This window comes from Elephas maximus, chromosome 4 (genome assembly GCF_024166365.1).
Source record: "Elephas maximus indicus isolate mEleMax1 chromosome 4, mEleMax1 primary haplotype, whole genome shotgun sequence".
Classification (NCBI taxonomy): Eukaryota; Metazoa; Chordata; class Mammalia; order Proboscidea; family Elephantidae; genus Elephas; species Elephas maximus.
In genome coordinates this window covers 126,972,454-127,000,300 of record NC_064822.1, presented here as the reverse complement: position 1 = coordinate 127,000,300, position 27,847 = coordinate 126,972,454, and the positions used below count along the sequence as shown (strand labels likewise).

Below are 27,847 nucleotides of genomic sequence, written 5' to 3'. Positions count from 1 at the left end.
TTTTTACTTCTATTCTGAAGGCTTATATTCATTATGAGATTACATGGCTTGTAAAGGGACATAATATAAGTATGTTGGACATTCTTGTTTTGATGCTTTGAAGATTCAAAAGTAATTTAGATTTGGTAATTAGATGGCATCACCCAGTGGTGAGATTTCTTGCATTCTACCCTATGAAAACATCATTCTTAATGCTGGTCACGTTTAGAAAAACTATTGCAGTCAGTTATGGGCTGTTTTCTTTGCCTTCTCTTTGTCAGCAATAAGGAAGTACCCAAAGTGTGAAGTTCAAGAACACCAGTTATCCATCAATTCCTTCTTGGCTCCTTTATATTAGCTGGTGCTCAGTATTGCTCTGCTGGAAGGAGGGAAGACACTTCCCAATGTCCTTACTACTTTATGTGAAACGAAACTCAAGCACCAAAAAAAAAAAAAAAACACAAGCTCGAGCACCAGCTATTATCACTGTTTTCCTCTTGCAGGTTCTCTTGTGTTCCATACTAAATTTAACCCATGTTTGAGGGCCAGGCTTTTTCTTAAAGCCATCAGGTATTTTTTATTTTTGATACACAAAATTAGGCTAACCTTAATTCTTGGTTTATGACACACTCTTCACTATAGAATTTTACCTTTTGTACCTTTTTATCTCAGAAATAAAAGACACTGGAATCAGGAACCTTTTTTTTTTTTTTAGGCTTCATGGGCTGTTGTCATGGAGTTTTACCACAGACAGATAACTTTTTGTTTTTTAAAGCAGAGGCTACAACGGGTTGGCAGTCCTTAAAATCTGCTTAGATGTTTGGAAAGGTCCAGGAAAAAAAGACTGTACCAGCCAAAAGGCTAAGAAACCAAAGTGGCTAATAGCTAATTAGTTAAAAGAAAAAAACAGCTGTTGTTGACTTGATTCCGACTCAAGCCGACCACATGTGTATCAGAGTAAAACCTTTATCAGTGGCTGATTTTTCTTGAAGTTCTGAACCCTTACCTTACTGTCTTACTTAAATGTACCTATTGATCTCGTTTTGACAAAAATAAGGGGGTCTCCCTAGACCTTTTGCCAAGAAGTCACTTAAATCAAACAGATATCTAACCCAGCATCCTGAAGTCTTGACCAGCCACCTACCGTGTCCACCTTGCCACTACTAAGTCCATGAAAGAGAAATACACAGAGGAAAAAAAAACTACCCGTCGCAATGGAGTCAATTCCAACTCATAGCGACCCTATAGTACAGAGTGGAACTGCCCCATAGGGTTTCCAAGGAGCGCCTGGTGGATTCGAACTGCTGACCTTTTGGTTTGCAGCCATAGCTTTTAACCACTACACTACCAGGTTTTCAGCTAGGTAAATACAAGTTCTTTATTATTTGCTGGAGCTTCCACTGAAAAAATCCCAAAGTAGTCTCCTGATGTGCAATGTTGGATTATATGGAGCTATAAGAAAAAGATGCAAGCTTAAAGCTTTTTGTCTGTGCTCATCCCTCAATCTTAACTTCCACCCTGTTAGTGAGGAAAGATGAGTCCAGAGAAAAGTGCACCTGGGAAAATAAGGCCTAAGGGAGATCTTGCCTCATTTGCTAGCCATGGGTCTCCTCAAAAGGAACCCTGGTGGTGCAGTGGTTAAGTGCTCAGCTGCTAACCTAAAGGTCAGTGGATCAAACCCAGCAATCCACCAGCCCCGCTCCGAGGGAGAAAGATGTAGCAGTCTGCTTCCATAAAGATTACAGCCTTGGAAACCCTGTGGGGGAGTTCTAGTCTGTCCTCAACTCTAGAATCAATTCAAGGGCAATGGGTTTTTTGTTTGTTTGGGTCTCCTCAGTACAGAGACATTTCCCAAGCCAGATGTAGCCCTCAGGCTATTTTCCTCCCCCAGCTACTGGAGAGTGAGCAAACCCAAGGAAGCTGAAATTTTAAAGGAGTTATAATTTCCCCCCACATCTACCTCAAAGCCTCGTTCTCTAAAACTTTCATCTGTTCTTTGGAACTTATTCTACAAATGTACACCTGATGCTCTCTGAAGTAAACATTTATACACATATATGTAGAGAATCGCTGATAATAAGATTTCTTAACATAGGCTCCACCATTTCCATGATACAGTAGTTATTTTTAATAATCCTGTTCCAAAAGGTAACCTTGAATGTTAACATAAATATAATTTGCTTTTCTTTCATGTCAAAATTCACTACCTCTGTCTAAACTCAAAATTTATTCCACAGTTACTTGATCATCCTAAGTTAAATATGTGTCTTTCATTAAATGCCAATTCCAACTGCAAATCCTTTCATCCCCCTCCTTTTCTCTTTCCAAAAAAGGGAATGGATTAAACATCTCTTAGGAGCAAAATGCATTTGCTTTGGATAAGGGGGAGATACATTATTCATGTTATTTGGGAACTTATCGTTTTAATCATGTCTCCTATGGTACAAGATGTAAAAATAAAAAAATTTTTTTAGTCTTTCACAAAGTTTTGTAGAATTTTTAGTAACGATGATCGTGAATAATGGCATGAGTGTCCTTATTACATAGATGTTTAAATTTAGATTGGAGGCTTTACATTCTGTTTAAAAAAAAAAATTAAGGAGGTGTACTTTAAATCTTATTTTTGCCCGTGTTTCTTTCCCCCAAAGATGAATTCCAACTGCAAAGGTATTTTGAACTCAGAGATTTTACCAAACATCTGTCTATTCAAAAGCATCTGTTGATCTCATTTTCTTTTATTGGACAGATTATTGGTAAATTGAAGTTTGACCACGTGAAGGGTTTGTCCATGTTATTAAAGGAAATCTGTACAGACTCTAGACTTGACAGATTTTGCAATAATTTGTGGGTTTGCCTACTTAGAGATAAGACATTCAGTCATGTTCTGTCTAATGTTAGTTAAGGGAAAAGGCAGGATACCACACTAGACCTCAAGGTCTAGAGTTAGTATATTATTTATTTGACTCACCATATCTTTCCAGGTAGAATATCTTTCTTTTCTTTTGCTCATCTTGACAAAGAATTCTGGGCAATTCACAAATGCAGGAGATGTCAAGTCCTATATCTGTTGCATTTCCAAACATTAGGGTCCCCCAGAAGAAATATCTTAAATCTGTAGCCGGAATGAGGCTGCAAAAGTTTGCACAAGATTTTTCCCCCCTAGAATATGAGAAAAGACACGTATCAATTTGGTCATCGTGAAGACACGTATCAATTTGGTCATCGTGGAATGAAGTTGATATCCTTCTCTTTCTAGATTCTCACCTTTAGATATTTTGGGGAAAGTAAAAATATATAGAGAGCTGAGAATCTGAAACTTCTAATACCTCCAGTACCCCAAGGTGTATACAGTCAAGCTGTTTAGAATGCGTCAACAAAGGGCCAACACCTATTGAAAAATTAAAGTCTGGAAATAATACAGTTTTCTTGACACCATGGAGAAGCTGGCAACCTTGTACTAAGTGGTAAACGACAGGAATTGTGAAGGTTCTGCCCTCCTTATTCAGCATTTTTCTGTATTTGTAATGCACACAATTCGATGCTTCATTGGACCAAATTTTCATAATTACAGCAACTATATAGTGTGACATCTACACTAGGACTTCATAACTGTAACACCATACAGGCCTATGAAGGGCATTTACTTTGAATGTTGGGCCTGGTTCTGCCTTCTCTGTTTAGTTCTGCCATTGAGCCCTTCCCAAAAATGAGTGAGTCTCATTGATTAGAAACCAAAGTCAACTGGATTCAGCAAGCATGAAAAATCATAAAAAGAATGAAGGTACTGCCCAAACGCATTAAGTTAAACTCTATTGTTAGTGAGAACATAACCAAGGCAAGAAAATACTAAGTGGCAAGCACCTTTGCTAGGCAGGCAGGCTGTCCTTTCATCCTAGCAAGCATCCCAGTGGGCCAAGGTGAGGACTGTGGGCTAAGGACCAGGTGTGTCCTACCAAAGCCCCTCACTGTCAGCATTAAGAAAGAACCCCAGACAGTGATGTATATGAGTATTAAAAACACTGCACATTTAAGAAATTAGCTAAACCATAACATTTCTTTAAAGATAATTTTCCAAGATTATGAAGTCCTTTGTCTGGACAATTAGTTAAAAACAAAAGCAAAAAAAAAAAAAAAACCCGTTGCAATCTAATTGATTCTGACTCATGGTGACCTCATGTGTTACAGAGTAGAACTGAATCACATAGAGTTTTCTTGGCAATAACCTTTATGGAAACAGATCACCAGTCCTTTGTTCTGTGGTGCCACTGGGTAGGTTCAAACCGCCAACCTTTCAGTAAGTAGTCAAGCACAAATATGTCTGAGATTCTGCCCCGACCCTGTTTGCATCTTTCTTTATTTCTGAGATTAACTGATAAATTTATTTTTTTTTCGGAGTCTACACTAAAATGTAAACCCTACAGAGGCAGCGACTGTGTATGTCCTGTTGTGTACATCCCCAGGACATAGAACAGTGCTTGGCAAATGGTAGGGAGTCAAACAATACTTATGAAATGAATAAACAGGCAAAGATCTGCAGGCAAGATTTCTTGTACAGAATCTGTTACCTTATGAGGAGTATAACTTTATTACAAAAAGGCACAACACAGTCTCTGTTTACCACCTCTTTCCTGACTCGTGGTACGCTGTGCAGCAAATACTCATGTTGGCCTTGAGGCTACACCAATATAACATTCCTAAAGGAAATGTCTGCTGTCCAAAACTAGTGAATGGAATACAGGTCAGCTAGAAGCTGGAGAATTCTGAAGGCCAGAGACCTTTCCACAATCTCCTTCGCTTCTGTTTGTGCAGAAAATGTCTGTGTAGTTCTGTAACACTAAAGAGAAATTTTGAACATAATTTAACAATAAAATTGACAACATGAAAAGGATTCATTCAAGTGTTCTGCTACAGGAAAGGGCTAAAAAAATGTGTGAAAATAGCTGGAGTCCATAAATAGAACAATGCAAAACAGAACTTATTACTTATTATGGCAGGTACACATCAAGGATTTCTCTGGAGAACTGAGCCAGTTTGTGAGGCGGCTGGGTGTACATACTGATTCTCCTTCAATAGCAGCAGGCCAAACAAGCAGCTTGACTTGTGTGCTCAGTGCTGCTGCTTTCATTAGAAATTCAATGAAATGACCGTCAATTAAGTTAGAACATCGCTCATGCCTTCTTCATAAACATGGTAAAATATAATAAAGTGGTACCTATGAAGCAAATGATTTTTAAACAGTAATTCTTCTGCTGTACAATTGAAGCAGGGCTTGGAACTGGTTCAGTAATTGCTAGCGTAAACAAGGGCAGAGTATCCCTTGCATAGCAACCAAATCTGTTGCCCGTCGTATTTTGACCGGAGTAGGAAACAAACAGAGAGCCCGCTCGAAGATGGTGGCCGACCCCTGCTTTGAATGTGTGTCACTCCTGACAGTCCTGCCAATACTGCAGTCTCCCGCATCAGGGTCCTGAAATTTTGGGATCCAAAAGATTGGTTTATTGGCAGGAGTGTGGAGAGTGACACATATTCAGAGTGGTGGGGTCAGCTGCCATCTTTGAGAGGGCACTGCCGTTTGTTTACTATTCAGGTCAAAATCCAACGGGCAACAGATTTGGTTGTTATGCAAGGAGTACACTGCTCTCGTTTATGTCAGCAATTACTGAATCATTCAGAACCGGTTCGAAGCCCTGAGTTGAAGGAAAAATGACTTGCAGGTAAATAGTACTGTGCTTTAATATTTCCTGAATGCTCCTGTGTTGCAGGAGTGGTGGCACTTAGGCAATGTCGTGCTTCAGGTACACATGGTAATTAGATGGACGTGCCCCTGATGGAGGCTAACAACGCCTCCCCGTGTCTAAGGAACATTTTACAAGGAGGCTCCAGGATATGTCCATAAGGGCTGCAAGGAGAAAAACGTTTCCTTCTACTACTTTTCCACTGAAGAAAAAATTCTACTCTCCAGGTTAGGGAGACCTTTAACTGGGGTTTTAAAATGAAGTTAACTGGGTGAAAGTTGTACTGTATGCTTAACATTGAGGAAAGTGAAGAATCATCTTATACAGTTTACTGTAGAATCAGATAGTTGGCCAATTAATACTCCTTTTTTATCCATCAGCCTTAAATGGTTTAAAATGCTTTGCAAATTTCAGTTACTCACATGTCACCTTCATGCATTTGGCTTTCTACTGGGGGAGACAGACTGTGGACAAACAATGGCTGTCTAACATAGTCAGGCTCTGCTTAGTACAGTGAAGGGAAATAAACTGGTTAGGGAGTAGAGAGTGGAGAGAGCGGGAGGACATATGCTCTATGTTAGAAAGAAAAGTCAGGGACAGCCTCTCTGAGGAGGTGACATTTGAGTGAGCGTGAAGTGAGGGGTGAGCCACCTGATGATCAGAGGAAGAGGGTTCTAGGCTTAAAAAAAAAAAAGCAAGTTCAAAGACCCTGAGGGAAGGCCAGCATGGCCAGAAAGGGGAAAACAAGGCAGAGAATGGCAAGATAGGAGGTTAGAGAAATGGACAAGGATAGATCCTGGAACACTTGTAGGTCATGGCAAGAATTTGGATTTTATTGTATAATAGGAAGCCAGTGTAGGGGTTGAGAAAGAGTACTAACATACCTTTGGTTAAGAAAAAAAATCACTCTAGCTGCAGCATGGAAAATAGACTTTGAAGGAGACAAGAGTGAAAATAAGAATACTGGTTAGCTGGCTGTTGCAATAGTTCAGGACAAAAATGATGGTGGCTTACATCTCCTGCCTGGAGGGGAGATGAGAGGGTGGAAGGGGTTGGAAGCTGGCGAAATGGACACGAAAAGAGAGAGTGAAGGGAGGGAGCAGACTGTCTCATTAGCAGGAGAGTAATTGGGAGTGTGTAGCAAGGTGTATATGGGTTTTCGTGTGAAACTGACCTGATTTGTAAACTTTCACTTAAAGCACAATAAAAGTTATTATAAAAAAAAAATGATGGTGGCTTAGACTAAGATGGTGGAGGTAGAGATAGTGAAAAAATGGTCATTTTGAAGAAAGAGCCCAAATAACTTATGTACTGATGAATCGGTGTAAGAAGTAAGAAGAAAAATGGCTTTAGGATAATTCCAAGGTTTTTGCTCTTCACAACTGGGTAAATAGTGGCGCCACTTACTAATGCAGAGAACCACTGAAGAAGAAATGGATGGGTGGAGAGGGGAGTAGGGAGCTCAGAGCAGAGCTTAGTTAGAGATAGAAATTGTAGAGCTATCAGTTTGTCGATGGTATTTACACCCTTGGAGATTGCATGGTAACATCTAGGTAGCACAGATCATCGACTGAGGTCCAAGGACTGAGCCTGGGGCACACTAACCCTCAGAGGTCAGCAACAGGAGGAAGATTCAGCAGAAGACATGAAGAGACAGGCAGTGAGGCAGGAGGAGAGCCAGGAGAAGGCAATGCCCTTGAATCCAAGTTAAGAACAACATGTTACTAAGGAGGGAGAAACCAAGAGAGTCAAGTATGAATGATAGGGTGAATGAGGTGAGGACTGAGAATTAGTCTTAGGAGTCTGTAAGAAGAAAGTTTTTAGTGACCCTGACAAGAGCACTTTCAGGGGAATGATGGGAGCTCAAGCCTGATTGGAGTAGGCTGAAGTGCAAATACAGGAAACAAGAAACAGGATATAGACAACTCTTTTTTTTTTTGAAAGAGTTTCTCTGTAAAGGCAAACAGAGAAATAGTACAGTAGCTGGAGGGAACATGAGGAGAGCTTTTTTATTTTTTAATATGGGAGAAGGTACAGTATGTTTCTATGCTGGTGTAGTTGATTTAGTGGAGCAGAAGGGGGCCACCCAGCATGAGGAGGGGCCCAGCAGGGGGGAAGTCAGAGTATGAAGGCACAGAGGCCAGAGCAAGGCAGATTTCATGCTGAGAAGATGTGTCAGTACTCTTCTGGTTGCTCTATTTTGTCAGTGAAATAAGAGATGAGACCATCGACCGAGAGCAAGGGAGGGGGGAACCTAACCCATTGCCGTCGAGTCAATTCCGACTCATAGTGACCCTATAGGACAGAGTAGAACTGTCCCACAGGGTTTCCAGGGAGTGCCTGATGGGCTCAAACTGCCAGCGTTTTGGTTAGCAGCCGTAGCAATTAACCACTACACCACCAGGGTTTCCAAGGGGATTAAAGGGTTGTAGAGAGAGGAAGAAATGTCACTTCAAAGAACAGATGAGTGGGTTGCCTGGGGCAATGTCAGAGGATTACCCTAGATGCTGCCAGTCCTATATCCCCACCTAAACGTCACCCTCTGCCCTCTTACAAACCCGATCTGTTAAATCACCCAGGCCCAGTGCAGTCGAGTCAATTCTGACTCATAGCGACCCTATAGGACAGAGTAGAACTGCCCCATAGAGTTTCTAAGGAGCGCCTGGCGGATTCGAACTGCCAGCCTTTTGTTAGCAGCTGTAACACTTAACCACTACGCCACCAGGGTTTCCCATCACATTACCCTTTTAATTCTAATGCTCCTATTCCTCTCCATATATCGTATTGCATGTCCCCTGGAAGTTTCCTGCAACTTCTCCCTTCCTTGACTATCATTTCTTTTATGAACACCCAAAATATTATATGTCTTTACTGAATCTTTTGACAGTTTAACTCATCCTGCTTCAAGTTGCTCTGCAATTCTTTTCATGGGCGCTAGACTTATCTCCCTAATTTAAGAAAAAAAAAAATGTTTCTTTTTGAAGAATTACCCCGGCAGAATTTTGCCCAGCAAAGTTCTTAGCTGGTGGGCAGTCCCTGTTTGTTGAATTAAAGACCCTGCTTTTATCACTTAGGATCTGTGATGTACCAGCCCTTACAAAATGACAAGATGGAATGATGGAGTGGAGCTCATAACATCAGACTCTTTTTTTCTCTAATGAACACCTAAACAGGTACACACGCACAACACACACACATACATTTTTGTCTTTGCTTTTCTCTTTTAATATAGGGAAACCCCACATCTAACTTCTATTTCATTTTTAATGACAGGAAATGTATTATCTTTCAAGTTATCCATTGCCATTGAGTCGATTCCAACTCATGGCTTCCCCATGCGTTACAGACTAGAACTGCTCCATAGGGTTGTCTCAGCTATAACCTTTACAGAAGCAGATCACCACACCTTTCTTCTGTGATGCCACTAAGTGAGTTGAAACCACCAGCCTTTCAGCTAGTAAAAAAACAAACCCATTGCCATCAAGTCGATTCCAACTCATAGCAACCCTGTAAGACAGAGTAGAGCTGCTCTATAGGGTTTCCAAGGAACGGCTGGTGGATTAGAACTGCTAACCTTTTGGTTAGCAGCCCAGCTCTTAACCACCACACCAGCTAGTAGTTGAGTGCTAAACCATGTGTCTTAGTCATCCCGTGCTGCTGTAACAGAAATACCACAAGTGGGTGGCTTTAACAAAGAGAAATTGATTTTCTCACAGTCTAGTAGGCTATAAGTCCAAATTTAGGGCATCAACCCCAGGGGAAGTCTTTCTCATTCTGTTGGCTCTGGAGAAAGGTCCTTGTTGTCAACCTTCCCTTGGTCTGGGAGCTTCTCAGCACTGGAACCTCCGGTGCAAAGAATACGCTTTGCTCCTGGTGCTGCGTTCTTGGTGGTCTGAGGTCTCCCTGTCTCTCTGCTCACTTCTGTCTTTTATATCTCAAAAGAGATTGGCTCAAGACACAATCCAATCTTGTAGATTGAGTCCTGCCTCATTGGTACAACTGCCGCCTATCCCACCTCATTAACGTCATAGAGGTAGGATTTACAACACATAGAAAAATCACATCAGATAACAAAATGGTGGACAGCCACACAATACTGGGAATTATGGCCTAGCCAAATTGATACACATATTTTGGGAGGACAAAATTCAATATATGACACCATGTGTACACCATTTTTTTACATCGCTGCCTATTAGGAAGTATTCCTTAGGCCAATGAGCTGAAGTTTCCTGCCTTGTACCTCCACCCAATGGCTCTAGTTCTTTTGAACATCCCCAAAATAAGTCTTTCATTTACTTGAATACAGCTATCATCTCTTCCCTAAGTTTTCTTTTAACAGGATAAAACATTTCCCTTCCTTCAACTCTGCCTTGTGTGACATGTTTTCCACAGCCTGGTAGTCTTTCTCCTGTATATCAATGTTCTTTCACATGTGGTAGCCAAAACTGAACACTTCTCCCAGCTGTTGTCTAAAGAGAACAGTGTGAACCATTGGATGTTCTACTCAACTAATGCCATTAAGATGATATTTTTATGTATTATTATTATATTATTTTATTTTATATTGTTATTAATAAAGTAATGTCTGTTCATATTGAACTTGCAGTCAAATAAAACTTACAGCTCTTATTCACAAGAGCTAGGTTCTTGTTCTTAAGGCCTAGGCTTCTTCTATATTGAGTAGTGGCACTCTGTATGATGTTGGGTACCTTTGTACTGTTCTTTCTGTCATCTGTACATTTATTTTAATTATATTCATCCAGAAATATTTGAGAAGAGGAGAGGAGGAAGGGAACTAACCTTTATTGGATACCTACCACGTACCAGAAATCATCTAAAACCAAACCAAACTTGTTGCCGTCGAGTCAATTCCGACTCACAGTGACCCTATAGGACAGAGTAGAACTCCCCCATAGAGTTTTGAAGGAGTGCCTAGTGGATTTGAACTGCTAATCGTTTGGTTAGCAGCCGTAGCGCTTAACCACTACGCCACCAAGGTTTCCAGAAATCATCTAGGTCTTAATTATTTAAAAAAGAGAGTTATTTCCCCAGTTTTAGGGAGGAAGAAATTAAAGCCACAGATGCTTAAGTAACTTGGTCATATTTTTCCACCAACAGAGCTGGTATTTAAGTTTAGGGTTAGCCCCTGATCTTTCAGCCATGTACACCAGCTTTTGAATGATTCAGCCCATCTTTCCAACCTGGTGTATATAGTCTTGATTCTTCATCATCACCCATACTTCCTACATTCCTAGCAGTGCATTATCAAAAAATTTGATAAGCATCGAATAGAGTGGTAAGAATTTTGAGTCTTCCCTCTACATATCATTTTGTGTCTCTTCATCTCTTCTCATAAGGACACCACTCATATTAGATTGGACCCACCCTACTCCAGTGTGACTGCATATTAACTAATAACATCTTCAAAGACCCTATTTCCAAACAAGGTCATACACGTACCATGCATTAGGACATCAACATTTCTTTTTGGGAATCAGCACTCATAGGAAACCTTGCCCCCTTCCACATTAACGTTCATCCGCATGTTTCCGGTATCATTCTCAGTGATCTTCAAAGCCACCATTCTTCAGCTTTTATTACTCCATCCTGACCACAAGCAACCATGGGAGATCTTTCCAAAAGCCCATTGGAGTACTAAAATACTCTGTCTATAGTATATTGTCTTTATATGACATGATTTCCTTACTCTGTTCTTTTTGGTGGTCCTTGTTTGCCATACCTTATTCTTCTGTGGTCTTTTGAAAATGTTGCCATGATATGACATCAGTCCTAGCAGTCCAGGATTTCCAGAGCTCCTCTTTGTAGAAATCAAGATACTCACTCATTTCTAGTCTTTTGGCATATCTTTCATTTTTATTTATTTCACTATCACATCTTCATGTTCTTTTAATTCTCTGGGAGGTAATTGCTAGACTCTAGAAATTCAGTATATTTAAACAGCCTAGGGTATTCTCAGTCATATTTTGAGTGCTGTTCAACCCAAGGAGCTCATCTTCCAGCACTTTATCAGACAATATTCAGCTGTGATTCGTAAGGTTTTCACTGGCCAACTTTTTTAGAAGTGGACTGTCAGGTCCTTCTTCCTAGTCTGTCTTAATCTGGAAGCTCCACTGAAACCTGTCTACCATGGGTGACCATGCTGGTATTTGAAATACCAGTGGCATAACTTTCAGCATCACAGCAACATGCAAGACCATAGTACAACAAACTGACAGACCAATGATGTATACTCATTTGGAAATACCCTTTTTCAACAACATAAATGGTGACTATACACATGGACTTCATCAAATGGAATACACAGGAATGAAATCAACTATATCTGTGGAAAGAAACTATGGAGAAGTGCAACATCATCAGTCAGAACAAGGCCACAGGCCAACTGCAGAAGAGACTATCGATTACTCATCTGTAAGTTCAAGTTGAAGCTGAGGAAAATAAAAACAAGTCCACGGGAGCCAAAGTACGACCTTGAGTATATCCCACCTGAATTTAGAGACCATCTCAAGAATAGATTTGACCCATTGGACACTAACGACTGAAGACAAGATGAGTTGTGGAATGACATCATGGACATCATATATGAAGAAAGCAAAAGGCCATTAAAAAGACAGGAAAGAAAAGATCAAAATGGATATCAGAAGAGACTGAAGCTTGCTCTTGAATGTACAGTAGCTAAAGCATATGGAAAAAATGATGATGTAAAAGAGCTGAACAGAAGATTTCAAAGGGCACCTCAAGAAGACAAAATAAAATATTATAATGAAATATGCAAAGACCTGGAGTTAGAAAACCAAAAGGGAAGAACACACTCAGCATTTCTCAAGCTGAAAGGACCGAAGAAAAAATTCGAGCCTCAAGTTACAATATTGAAAATTTTTTTTTTTTATGTGCAAAATACTGAACAACGCAGGAAGCATGAAAAGAAGATGGAAGGAATACAGAGTCACTGTACCAAAAAGAATTGGTTGACATTTAACCGTTTCAGGAGGTAGCATATGATCAAGAACCGATGGTACTGAAGGAAGAAGTCCAAGCTGCACTGAAGGCACTGGTGAAAAACAAGTCTCCAAGAATTGACGGAACAACAAGTAAAATTTTTCTGCAGATAATTTGGAACAGTTGCAGCAGTACATCAACAGGTAACTCCCAGAAATTCAAGATGGATTCCAAAGAGGATATGGAACAAGGGATATCATTGCTGATGTCAAATGAATCTTGACTGAAGCAGAGAATACCAGAAAAATGTTTACCTGTGTTTAATTGACTATTCAAAGGCATTAGACTGTGTGGCTCATAATAAGTTTTGGATAACATCATGAAAAATTGGAATTCCAGAACACTTAATTGTGCTTGTGTGGAACCTGTACATAGACCAAGAAGCAGTCCTTCAAATAAAACAAGGGGATATTGCATGGAGAATCAGGAAAGGTGTGTATCAAGGTTGTATCCTTTCAACTTACTTATTCAATCGGTAAACTGAGCAAATAATCCAAGACGTTGGACCGTACACAGAAGACTGCAGCATCAGGGTTGGAGGAAGACTAATTAAGAACCTGCAATATGAAGATGATACAACCTTGCTTGCTGAAAGTGAAGAGGACCTGAAGCACTTACTGGTGAAGATGAAAGACTACAGACCAGTATGGATTATACTTCAGCATAAAATCCTCACAACTGGATCAATAAGCACTATCACAATAAACAGAGAAAGCATTGAAGTTATCAAAGATTTCATTTTACTTGGATCCACAATCAATGACCATGGAAGCAGAAGTCAAGAAATCAAATGACATATTGTGTTGGGCAGATCTGCTGCAAAAGGCCTTTTTAAAGTGTTAAAAAGTAAAGATGTTACTTTGAGGACTAAGGTGTGCTTGACCCAAGCCATAATATTTTCAGTTGCCTCATATGCATGCAAAAGCTGGGCAAGGAATAAGGAACACTGAAGAATTTATACATTTCAATTATGGTGCTGGCGAAGAATATTGAATATACTATGGACTCCCAGAAGAATGAACAAATCTGTCTCAGAAGAAGTACAGCCAGGATGATCCTTAGAAGCAAAGATGGTGAGACTTTGTCTCACATACTTCGAACGTGTTATTAGGAGGGACCAGTCTCTGAAGAAAGACATTATGCTTTGTAAAGTAGAGGGTCAGCAAAAAAAGAGGAAGGCCCTCAATGAGATGGACTGACACTGTGGCTGCAACAATGGGCTCAAACATAGCAAGGACTGTGAGGAGGACCAGGCCGTGGCTCAGGACCAGGCCGTGTTTCATTCTGTTGTACATAGGGTCGCTATGAGTTGGAACCGACTCAGCGGCACCTACAACAACGTGGAAAAGAGGTTAATTTGCTTTCCGTGATTTTGGAGTCAGAACTAGAACCCATATGTCGGAGGCCACCAACTGGCATCGTCCCACTGGCTGAGGGAGACCCATGGATGTGTTTCATTTGGACAGTGAATACTGTGAGGCAGTATCTCTTGCTCTTCAGCATCCACACTACTATTGATCACATTACATGCAGCCCGCTTCATTCATTTATGTTATCTGACTATCCTACACTTGGATTTTTGACCCGTGGTGTAAGGGTAAGTTACAGGAAATCAGATTTGGAAGCAACCTGAGGAAGACTCTCTAAGAAGTACAGAAAGGCAGCATAACTTACTGGTTAATAATACAGACTGTGGAACTATCCTGCTTTGTTTGAATTTCAGCCTTCCCACCTATGACTCTGTGGTCTTAGGCTGGTTGCCTAAACTTCATGCTTCATACTTCAGTTTTCCTGTTGTATGAAACGAGTATATTAGTTTCCTACTGCTGCCATAACAACTATCACAAAATTAGTGGATTTAAGGAAGAAAAGTTTCTTGTCTCACAGTTCTGGAGGGTAGAAGTCCAAATCAGGGTATTGGCCATTTCAGTTCCTTCTGAGGGTCCTGAGAGAGGAACTGTTTTTTCCATGCCTTTCTCCTAGTTTCTGGTGGTTCTTGGCAACCCTTGGCATTTCTTAACTGCTTGTAGATGTATCTTCACATGGCACATTCACCCTACGTGTGAGATTGTCTCCACGTCTGTCTTATTTTTTATGACATTAGTCATATAAGGAAAACCTGGTGGCGTAGTGATTAAGAGTTACGGCTGCTAACCAAAAGGTGGGCTGTTACATCCACCAGGTGCTCCTTGGAAACCCTATGGGGCAGTTCTGTTCTGTCCTATAGGGTCAGATCCACTCAAGCGCAATGGGTTTTGTTTTGTTTTGTTTTGTTTCAGTCATATAAGATTAGGACCCACCTCACTCACGGAGGACTTTGACCCTGTTTCGCCAAACAAGGTCACATCCACAGGTACAGGGGTTAGGACTTCAACATATGTTGTCTTGGGGGACATGATTCAATCCATGTAGAGGGTAGTTAGGATTAAATTTGTTAGTACATGTGGTGTTGTTGTTGTTAGTTGTTGTCAAGCCGACTCGTGATTCATGGCGACCTTACATGTAACAGAGTGAGATGTTGCCTGGTCCTGTTCCATCTTCATGATCATTGGTATGCTTGAGTCCATGTTGTGGCTGTTGTGTTATTCCATCTCACTGAGAGCTTCCCTCATTTTCATTCACTCTCTACTTTACAAAACATGATATCCTTTTCTAGCGATTGGTCTTTCCTGATGACGTGTCCAAAGTGTCCAAAGTAGGTAAGCTGAAGTCTTACCATCCTCACTTCTAAGGAGCATTCTGGTTGTGTTCCTTCAAGACTGATTTTTTTTCCTTCTTTTGGCAAACCATAGTGTATTCAATTTTCTTCACTAACACCACAATTCAAATGCATCAATTCTTCTTTATTAGTTATCTTTTGGTGTATAGCAATATTGCCACAAATTTAGCAGCTTAAAACAACACACATTTATTATCTCATAATTTCTGTGGATTTGAAGTTGATGCATGGTTTATCTGGTCCTCTGTTTAAGCTCTCGAAAGACTGTAATCAAGGTGTCAGCTGGGGCTGCAGTTTCATCTGAGGTTCAGCTAGGGAAGTATTCAGCTGCCAAACTCGCTCATGTTGTTGGCATAATTCCATTCAGGGCTTCAGTTTCTTGCTGTCAGCCAAAGGCTGCCTTCAGCTCCAACATGACCATCTGCTTCCTCAAATCCAGCAAGGGAGGGAAAGATCATCTGTAATTTCACCTAGCCAGGCAAGGTGAACAAACTGCCCTACTTCTTTCTCAGAGTCTCCTCAGCTATCTTTCTGGGTTCACTGCTGATTGTCTTCTTAAAAGCTATCTTTTTTCATAGTTTACCTGATTTCACTTGTGGAAAAATGGGGAGTAGAACATTGTATGTGGTTTTCTCTGAGAATTCTGTCCCTTTTAGAACAGCCAAACTTGGGTGTGAGGTAGTGAGGAAGGAGAGAGATACATTTTATCTCTACTAAGATTTGCAGGCCAGTCTCCTAAGGAAAGCGGCCCAGGCCACATTTCCTGCTGCTTCTCCGAACCTGAACCAGGTTTGTGTACCCAGACTGCACTCAATAAAAGCCATCTAACATTACTAGGCCTCTCCTGGAAAAGGGAGAGATGATGAATTAGGCTCTCTCTAGATCTTGCTGCTGATAAATGAGGGTTTTACCAGATACACTCCGCACTTGAGTCACGTGCCTCCAATGTTTGTGTAGTAGGCCTGGTAAATAGAACCCTTCTGGTTTAATAGCACTGCCCTGGAAGAAGACCTGCAAGGCAGTTCTGATGGTGGCAGTGCAGCATCCAGAAATGTGTTTTTACACCCCATAAGTTATCAATTTAATACGTAAGTAGACTGCATATTGATTTCCTAGGTGCATATGCCAGCTCTGTTTCCTGCTTCAGCCTCTGAAATGTGGCTGAGGAATGACATGTGCTGCATATGCAAACACCCAGACACTCCCTGTGTCACGCACACACCTAACTCCCGCACACACCTAACTCCCGGCCCTGTTGACTGAGGCACTCGACAGCCATGCTAGTAACTAAATATTAGAAATAAAATCACCGTGAAACATCCATATTATTTCTTTAATTCAGGCAATTTCCCAGTAGAGCATTGAGGTGTTAATTGCTTCTGCACTTCTTTAGTTGACAGATATGTCCTTTTTCACCTGGTTAAGAGAAGCAATTATTGTAATGCTCCTGTGGGCTCGGTGAGATATTCGTTAATGGATTTTAAAGGCATTGGTAGGGCATTGTGCTTTTAAAGGGAAACTGTTCTCTCTTCTGTTCGTGCTTGATAACAAGAGTGGATATTGTCGTCAGACCACATGATGAATCTGTTAAAGGAAGATATGCAATGGAAAAAAAAAAAAAGACAGTGGTAATATTTTTTCAGGGAATATGTGTCCAGACTTCAGACAGAAAAATATGTTGGTACACATGTGTGTATATCGCCAAGTTGAACAAAGAGTAATCAAAACAAACAAACAAACAAAAACAGTAAGCCATTTTCTTTAGATCTTCAGCAGGGCATATTTTTCATGAATTTCAACGCAAAGTTATCATTCCTGGAACTGGTTTGGCCTTCAGATGAAGGTCTGACATGTCGCTAACTCAATATAAATCAGTAAATACCTTTTACCTGTTGTGTGAAAGTGACTTTCACAATTCACATGCACTACAACTTGTTTTAATGTTTCATATTTACATTCAAGAAGTAAAAGAAAAAAATGTCTTAGAACTTACTATTAGAATTTGGATGCTTTTTTTAATTTGATGAGTCACTTTGGCAACTTGTCAAGCCAAGACAAGCCATGTTAATCCAAGTGACGTAGTGGAAAGAAGACTGAATTTAGAGTTAGAACACCTGGTTTTAAGTTCTAGTAAAATTATTTGCCTGATATATGTCCTTAGACAAGTCATCTAACCTTGCAAAACTTCAGAATTATCATCTTTAAGATCCTGGGCTTCTGTGAGAATCAAATGAGATAATGTACCTGGTGGCGTAGTGGTTAAGAGCTTGGCTGCTAACCAAAAGGTTGGCAATACAGATTCACCAGCCACTCCTGAAAACCCTATTGGGCAGTTCTACTCTGTCTTACAGGGTCACTATAGTCTGAACCGACTTCATGGCACCTAACAGCAAAAAGACAACATGTGACTGTACTTGGCAACTTAAGTGCTATAAAGATACAGGTGATATTATCAAAGGAAGATAGATTTTTTTTTAATTTAACCTTTATATTTCTACATCAATTCTTTGGATTCCTTTTCTTTTTATTGTAGTTAATGTATATGTAGCAATCTAGATTTTGTAGTGCCTAATTTTAAAGCTTATGCAAAACCTACGGCTGCTAACCAAAAGGTCAGCAGTTCGAATCTGCCAGGCGCTCCTTGGAAACTCTGTGGGGCAGTTCTACTCTGTCCTATAGGGTCGCTATGAGTTGGAATCAACTCGATGGCAGTGGGTTTTTTTGGTTTAAAGCTTATGCAATTTGGAGGAGGAAGTTCTTTAAGAAAAAAATACATAAATATCTATATCAAATTTTACAAAAACAAGTGAACACATTGCTAGGATTTCTCTCAAGGCCTTGGAAGAAGCTTGTGCCAGTGAAAGACTTGGTGGTGCAAACGATTAACATACTCAGCAGCTAATCAAAAGGTTAGAGGTTCGAGTCTACTGAGAAGCTCCTTGGAAGAAACGCCTGGTGATCTGCTTTTGAAAAACCAGGCGTTGAGAAGCCCTATGGAGCACAGTTCTAGTTTGACATAGTTGGGGTTGCCACAAGTTGGGAGCAACTCAATGGCAACTAGTTTTATTAATATTATAGACTTACATTTAAGAACCATTTGAGGAAGGAATATGTATTATTGTTTGAAAACATTTTGTTAACATTTTCCAGTAAAATCAAGGAAGTATAAGCATCTGTCTTGCCAAATGGGTCCCAGCAGCTTAGGAAAAAATCCAAGCCAAATTAACAAAGCACTGTTTTAGAAATGCTGCATCACTGGTGCCCAGATGTCAGTATCATGTGGAAAATGTGGGTATTTGGTGATTGAGGAAACCCTGGTGTCATAGTGATTAAGAGCTACGGCTGCTAACCAAAAGGTCGGCAGTTTGAATCCACCAGGCGCTCCTTGGAAACTCTATGGGGCAGTTCTACTCTCTCTTACAGGGTCGCTATGGGTCAGAATCAACTCTATGGCAACGGGTTTGGTTTTTTGTTTTTTGGTTTTTTTGGTTTTATGGGTCTGAAAGTGAGTGTGAAGAAGTTGTAGGAATACCTCAAACAATTTATTTCACTTACAATTTCCTTTTCATGTATGCATTTTGAGTTCCTTAATAAGTATAAAATAAAAAGTATAAGTAACGGAGGCAGAGCCAAGATGGCGGAATAGACAGACGCTTCTGGCGAGCCCTCTTTACAACGAAGACCAAAAAAAAAACAAGTGAGACGTGTATATTTATGACAAGCTAGGAACCCTGAGCTTCAAAGGCAAGCTTACAAAATGAACAGAGGGACGGGGGAGGAAGAGACGGTCCAGAAGTGGAGAGGAGTTACCAGACCTGAATCACGGGGAGCCCTCAGGCACCATTTCCAGAGCGACAGCAGCGGCGGGCAGATACTAGCATTCCGCCGCAGTTTCCTCAGGAAGAAGCAGCCAGCCACACAGCTTACTCACAACTGCAGAACCAGAGAAGAATGGCGCTCTTGGCAAACGCTAATTACTTGCATATACTTTACCGCGCACCCCCAACCCCAAACTGGCTTCAGCAGCTGATTTCCCTGGGCCTGAGATAGGCCCTGTTGAGGACCTAGAGGCATCCTCCTGACCTTGAAGGAGGAAAAAATTTGCAACTGGGGGAAAAGATAATTTTCCAGCTCCATTAACCAGGGGAGCTCAGGACAGAAGCGGCTCCTGTACAGGCATAAATGGTCCGTGGACGTTGAGCACCTTTCCCCTCTGCATGGACCTGTGTGGGCCTGTTTCACAAGAATAGGTCCTTGTTGGCAGACTCCAACCATTTCAGCTGTGCAGTGGAGAAGTGGGTGTTTGATGTTTGACATTGCTTCGCCTATTAAACAGGGTCCTCACCTACCCACATCAGGGGCCTAAGGACTGGTAGCTCCACTCAGGTCACCCAGCCACCCACAACAGGGATCCAAGGATAGCTGGTACCTCCCAGTCCTTACACCCAAAAGCACTGGGTGCCCATGATCCATCTGCAGAACCCACCCACCTGCACACTCTAGGGAACAGGGACATGCTTTCCTCAGAGACACTCGGGGGTCAGTTCTCAGCCCCTTACCTCGTTCAGAGTGTGACCCCCTGCTGCAATCAGATACCGGTACATACACCAATCGCCCCTGCCCCTCTAAGACTGTAGGACTAAGCCTGTACCACACACTTGATGATCAGCAACCTGGACACCAGAGCTGAATTCATACAAGAAAATCAAATGGACTCCTAAACTGATATACCGGATAACAGCTCTAGCCATCTGGGAACACGATGTCAGAACTCCACAGGTGAAAATAATCAACCTAGCTCACTCAAGCAACCCATTTGGGCATATCAAAACAAAACAAAGCAAGAACCTGTGACACAGTAAGCAAGCATAAACTAATACAATAACTTATAGATGGCTCGGAGACAACAGTCAATATCAAGTCACATAAAGAAACAGACCATGATCACCTCAACAAGCTCTCAAAGAATCCAGGGATCTTCTAGATGAAAGTGTATTCCTGGAATTATCAGAGGCAGAATATAAAAGATTAATATCCAGAATCCTTCAAGACATCAAGAAGGAAATGAGGCAATATGCAGAACAAGCCAAGGAACACACAGATAAAGCAATTGAAGAAATTAGAAAGATTATTCAGGAAAATAAAGAAAAATTTAATAAGCTGGAAAAATCCATAGACAGACAGCAATCAGAAATTCAGAAGATTAACAATAAAATTACAGAAGTAAACAACTCAATAGAAAGGAGCAGAATGGAGCAAGTAGAAGCCAGAATTTCTGAACTTGAAGATAAATCACTTGGCACTAATATATATGAAGGAAAATCAGATAAAAGAATTTTAAAAAATGAAGAAACCTTAAGAATCGTGGGATTCTATCAACAGAAATAACCTACGAGTGATTGGAGTACCAGAACAGGGAGGAATAACAGAAAATACAGAGAGAATTGATGAAGATTTGTTGACAGAAAACTTCCCTGATATCGTGAAAGATGAGAAGATATCTATCCAAGATGCTCATCGAACTTCACGTAAGATAGGTGTTAAAAGAAAGTCACCAAGACATATTCAAAGTTGCCAAAACCAAAGATAAAGAGAGAACTTTAAGAGCAGCTAGGGATAAATGAAGAATCACCTACAAAGGAGAGCCAATAAGGATAAGCTCAACTACTCGGCAGAAACCATGCAGGCGAGAAGGCAATGGGATGACTTATTTAAAAAATTGACGGAAAAAAAATTGCCAGCCAAGAATCATATTTCCAGTAAAACTGTGTCTTAAATATGAAGGTGAAATCAGGACATTTCCAGATAAACAGAAGTTTAGGGACTTCGTAAAAACCAAACCTAAACTACAAGAAATACTACAGGGAGTTCTTTGGTTAGAAAATCAATAATATCAGATATCAACCCAAGACTGGAACACTGGGCAGAGCAACCAGAAGTCAACCCAGAGAGGACAATCAAAAAAAACAAACCAATATTTAAAAAAAAAAAAAAAGCTCAAAACAGGGTAACAGTGATGTTAGTATATAAAAGAAGACAACATTAAAACAATAAAGAAAGACTAAGAAATGTAATCATAGATCTTCCATATGGAGAGGAAGATACGGTGATACAAAGAAATAAAACTTAGGTTTAAATTAAGAAAAATACGGGTAAATAATAAGGTAACCACAAAGGAGACAAACTATCCTACTCATCAAAATAAAATACAAGAAAAAAATAGAGACCCGGCAGAAACAAAATCAACAACGAATATAAGGAAAGGACAATATATAAAGACAATCTACTCAGCACATAAAATTAAGTGGGAAAAAGAAACTGTCAACAACACACCAAAAAAAAGGCATCAAAATGATAGCACTAAATTCATACCTATCCATAATTACGCTGAATGTAAATGGACTAAACGCATCAATAAAGAGACAGAGGATGGCAGAGTGGATTAAAAAACACCATCCGGCTATATGCTGCCTACAAGAGACACACCTTAGACTTAGAGACACAAACAAACTAAAACTCAAAGGATGGAAAAAAATGTATCAAGCAAACAACAATCAAAAAAGAGCAAGAATGGCAATATTAGTTTCTGACAAAATAGACTTTAAAGTTAAATCCACCACAAAGGATAAGGAAGGACATTATATAATGATTAAAGAGACAATATACCAAGAACATATAACCATATTAAATATTTATGCACCCAATGACAGGGCTGCAAGATACACAAAACAAACTTTTTCAGTGTTGAAAAGTGAGATAGACAGGTCCACGATAATAGTAGGAGACTTCAACACGCCACCTTCAGTGAAGGACAGGACATCCAGAAAGAAGGTCAATAGAGAAATGGAAGATCTAAATGCCACAATCAACCAACTTGACCTCATAGACAAGTACAGAATGACTCTACCCAACAGCAACCAACTATACTTTCTTTTCTAGTGCACATGGGACATTCTCTAGAATAGACCACATATTAGGTCATAAAGCAAGCCTTAGCAGAATCCAAAACATTGAAATACTACAAAGCATCTTCTCTGACCATAAGGCCATAAAAGTGGAAACTGATAACAGAAAAAGCAGGGAGAAGAAATCAAACACTTGGAAACTGAACAATACCCTGCTCAAAAAAAAACTGGGTTATAGAAGACATTAAGGAGGAAATAAAGAAATACATACAATCCAATGAGAATGAAAACACTTCCTATCAGAACCTTTGGGACACAGCGAAAGCAGTGCTCAGAGGTCAATTTATGTCAATGAATGCACACATACAAAAAGAAGAAAGGGCCAAAATCGAAGAATTATCCCTACAACTTGAACAAATAGAGAGCAACAAATGAAACCCTCAGGTACCAGAGGAAAACAAATAATAAAAATTAGAGCTGAACTAAATGACAGAGAAAACAGAAAAACAACTGAAAGAATTAACAAGAACAAAAGCTGGTTCTTTGAAAAAAATCAAAAAAATTGATAAACCATTGGCCAAACGGACAAAAGAAAAACAGAACAGGAAGCAAATAACCCGAATAAGAAATGAGAGGGGAGATATTACAACAGACCCAACTGAAATTAAAAGAATCGTATCAGATTACTACGAAAAATTGTACTCTAACAAATTTGAAAACCTAGAAGAAATGGATGAATTCCTAGAAACACACTACCTACTTTTTTACCTGAACTAACACAAACAGAGGTAGAACAACTAAATAGACCCATAACAAAAGAAGAGATTGAAAAGGTAATCAAAAACTCCCAAACGAAAAAAGCCCTGGCCCGGACAGCTTCACTGCAGATTTCTACCAAACTTTCAGAGAAGAGTTAACACCACTACTACTAAAGGTATTTCAGAGCATAGAAAAGGACGGAATACTCCCAAACTCATTCTATGAAGCCACCATATCCCTGAAAAGAAAATTACAGACCTATATCCCTCATATAGGGACATATGCAAAAATCCTTAACAAAATTCTAGCCAATAGAATTCAACAACATATCAAAAAAATAATTCACCATGACCAAGTGGGATTCATACCAGGTATGCAGGGATGGTTCAACGTTAGAAAAGCAATTAATGTAATCCATCATGTAAATGATAAAACAAAAGACAAGAATCGCATGATTTTATCAACCGATGCAGAAAAGGCATTTGACAAAGTGCAACACCCACTCATCATAAAAACTCTCAGCAAAATAGGAATAGAAGAAAGATTCCTCAACATAATAAAGGGCATTTGTACAAAGCCAACAGCCAACATTATCCTAAATGGAGAGAGCCTGAAAGCCTTCCCCTTAAGATCGGGAACCAGACAAGGATGCCCTTTATCACAACCTTGTGCTGGATGTCCTAGCCAGAGCAGTTAGGCTAGATAAAGAAATAAAGGGCATCCAGATTGGCAAGGAAGAAGTAAAATTATCTCTATTTGCAGATGACATGATCTTATACACAGAAAACCGTAAGGAATTCTCAAGAAAACTACTGAAACTAATAGAAGAGTTCAGGAGAGTATTGGGATACAAGATAAACATACAAAAATCGGTTGGATTCCTCTACACCAACAAAAAGAACATCGAAGAGGAAATCACCAAATCAATACCATTTACAGTAGCCCCCAAGAAGATCAAATACTTAGGAATAAATCTTACCAGAGATGTAAAAGACTTATACAAAGAAAACTACAATACACTTTGCAAGAAACCAAAAGAGACCTACATTAGTGGAAAAACATACCTTGCTCGTGGATAGGAAGACTTAATATTATAAAAATGGCTATTCTACCAAAAATGATCTATACATTTAATGCAATTCCAATCCAAATTCCAACGACATTCTTTAATGAGATGGAGAAACAAATCACCAACTTCATATGGAGGGGAAAGAGGACCTGGATAAGTAAAGCATTACTGAAAAAGAAGAACAAAGTTGGAGGCTTTACTCTACCTGATTTTAGAAACTATTATACCGCCACAGTAGTCAAAACAGCCTGGTAGTGGTACAACAACAGATACATAGACCAATGGAACAGAATTGAGAATCCAGACATAAATCCATCCACATATGAGCAGCTGATATTTGACAAAGGCCCCAAAGCAGTTAAGTGGGGAAAAGACAGTCTTTTTAACAAATGGTGCTGACATAACTGGATACTCATCTGCAAAAAAATGAAACAAGACCCATACCTTACTCCATGCACAAAAACAAGCTCAAAATGGATCAAAGACCTAAATATGAAATCTAAAATGATGACGATCATGGAAGAACAAATAGGGTCAAAGTTAGGAGCCCTAATACCTGGCATAAACAGTATATAAAACATTACTAACAATGCAGAAGAAAGACCAGATAACTGGGAGATCCTAAAAATCAAACACCTATGCTCAGCCAAAGACTTCACCAAAGGAGTAAAATGATTACCTACAGACTGGGAAAAAGTTTTTAGCTATGATATATCCGATCAGCACCTGATCTCTAAAATCTACGTGATACTGCAAAAGCTCAACTACAAAAAGACAAATAACCCAATTAAAAAATGGGCAAAAGATATGAACAGATACTTCACTAAAAAAGATATTCAGGTAGCTTACAGATACATGAGGAAATGCTCAGGATCAATCAAAACTACCATGAGATTTCACCTCACTCCAACAAGGCTGGCATTAATCCAAAAAACACAAAATAATAAATGTTGGAGAGGCTGTGGAGAGATTGGAACACTTATACTCTGCTGGTGGGAATGTAAAATGGCACAACCACTTTGGAAATCGATTTGGCACTTCGTTAAAAAGCTAGAAATAGAACTACCATACGATCCAGCAATCCCACTCCTTGGAATATATCCTAGAGAAATAAGAGCCTTTACACGAACAGATATATCCACACCCATGTTTATTGCAGCACTGTTTACAATAGCAAAAAGATGGAAGCAACCAAGGTGCCCATCAATGATATGAATGGATAAATAAATTATGGTATATTCACACAATGGAATACTATGCATCGATAAAGAACAGTGATGAATTTGTGAAATATTTCATAACATGGAGGAATCTGGAAGGCATTATGCTGAGTGAAATTAGTCAGCTGCAAAAGGACAAATATTGTATAAGACCACTATTTTAAGAACTCAAGAAATAGTTTAAACAGAGAAGAAAATACTCTTTGATGGTTATGAGAGGGGGCAGGGAGGGAGGGTGGAAGAGAGGTATTCACTAATTAGATAGTAGATAGGAACTACTTTAGGTGATGGGAAAGATAACACACAATACAGGTCAGATCAGCATAACTGAACTAAACCAAAAGTAAAGGAGTTTCCTGAATAAACTGAATGCTTCGAAGGCCAGCGTAGCAGGGGCGGGGGGTTGGGGACCATGGTTTCGGGGGACATCTAAGTCAATTGGCATAATAAAAGCTATTAAGAAAACATTCTGCATCCCACATTGGAGAGAGGCATCTGGGGTCTTAAACTCTAGCAAGTGGCCATCTAAGATGCATCAATTGGTCTCAACGCACCTGGATCAAAGGAGAATGAAGAACACCAAAGACACAAGGCGATTACGAGCCCAAGAGACAAAAAGGGTCACGTGAACCAGCGACTACATCATCCTGAGACCAGAAGAACTAGAGGGTGCCCGGCTACAACCGATGACTGCCCTGACAGGGAACACAACAAAGAACCCCTGAGGGAGCAGGAGAGCAGTGGGATGCAGACCCCAAATTCTCATAAGACCAGACTTAATGATCTGACTGAGACTAGAAGGACCCCAGTGGTCATGGCCCCCAGACCTTCTGTTGGCCCAGGACAGCAACCATTCCCAAAGCCAACTCTTCAGACATGGATTGGACTGGACAATGGGTTGGAGAGGGATGCTGGTAAGGAGTGAGCTTCTTGGATCAGGTGGACACTTGAGACTATGTTGGCATCTCCTCCCTGGCGGGGGGATGAGAGGGTAAAGGGGGTTAGAAGTTAGTGAAATGGACACAAAAAGAGAGAGTGGAGGGAGGGAGCAGGCTGTCTTATTAGGGGGAGAGCAATTGGGAGTATGTAGCAAGGTGTATGTAAGTTTTTGTGTGAGAGACTGACTTGATTTGTAAACTTTAACTTAAAGCACAATAAAAAATTTTTAAAAAGTATAAGTAATAAGAAAACATTACATTGTAATGAAATTGGCAACATACTCTTTCTTAATGGTAAATAAAATAAATGTACCTTAAAAGTGATCACGTCTTGAAGTCAGTGAAATATGGTCTTTTTAAAACACGTAGTTCAATTCTCTCATTTTACAGTTCAGAGATTCAGGTCCAGAGTGGGTTTAGTGACTTCCCCTAGGCAATATGGCTCATTTATTCTAAAACATAATGAACCGGTTGGAAATATTTTTCAAGGAGTACCCCCTAGTTAGCCTCAGACTAGAACCCTTCCCTTTTGTTTCACCAATAATCACTAATCATATTTGTTATGATTTTAATTGCTTAAGATAATGTATTTCTTACTAGAATATAAATTCCTTGAGGAAGGGACTAAGTCTATCTCATTTATTCCTAGATACCAAGGTGCCTAGCATTTAGCAAATGATCAACACATATTCAATGGGAGGGAGGGAGGGAGGGAGGAAGGAAGGAAGGGTGGATGAACAGTACTGAAGCATCTTATACTGAAAATGAAGCTAGAAAATAATTACATTTGGGAAGGGTGTGTGGTGTATGGTGACTGAGGTACTGATAAAAAGGGCTGAGCCAAAGAGGAAATAGTAGTGACTCTGGTTATCTACTCCTTCCCTTACTGCTCACCCTAATGGGGAGCCTTTTCCTTTGGGACACAGATATAGTTGTGCCTCATGTGAAACAGAAGAAAAGAGCTGGACCAGGAGAGGGACCAGGAGAGAAGGCTGCCCTCCTTGTTAGGATGGAGGAAGCCAAAGGTAGGACATGAAAGCTGTCCTTGATGTGTACATTCCAGCCTCCTCTAGTTCTAAATTCCAGTGGAGTCACAGTAGAGCACTAATAAAACTCAAAGTCACTGCACAGTCTGGCTTTCTCCATTGAGAGAGTCCACAAGCTCCCTTGATGCCTTGCCTCTTGGTCATCTGCAGTAACTTCACTATTAGTTTTCCATCAGTTTCCTTATTTGGAAATGGATCAAGACTCACAAAGGGAGGGGGGGTGGCAATCAAATAAATGTCTCTGACATATAGGTATTTGTCACAAAACGAGAGGGTCTAATATACTGTTACCTTTAATGGCTTGGAGTCTGCCTAAATCTGGCCTGATTTTTCAGCCTTTTTCTCAATAGTATTTAATCTAGACACTCTTATGTTGATTGTTTTGCCATTATTTTTTGATGGGTCTCAAAATTTGTAGCATTCAGTTATATACAGAGGAAATTTCATATTCTTA

At 40.0% G+C, this 27,847-nt stretch overlaps 1 protein-coding gene across 10 annotated transcripts in view; it reads left to right on the top strand.

Annotated features, from left to right (window-relative positions):
* GRIP1 (glutamate receptor interacting protein 1) overlaps positions 1 to 27,847 on the top strand; it is a 791,276-nt gene that overhangs the window by 561,083 nt on the left and 202,346 nt on the right. The window lies entirely within an intron of this gene.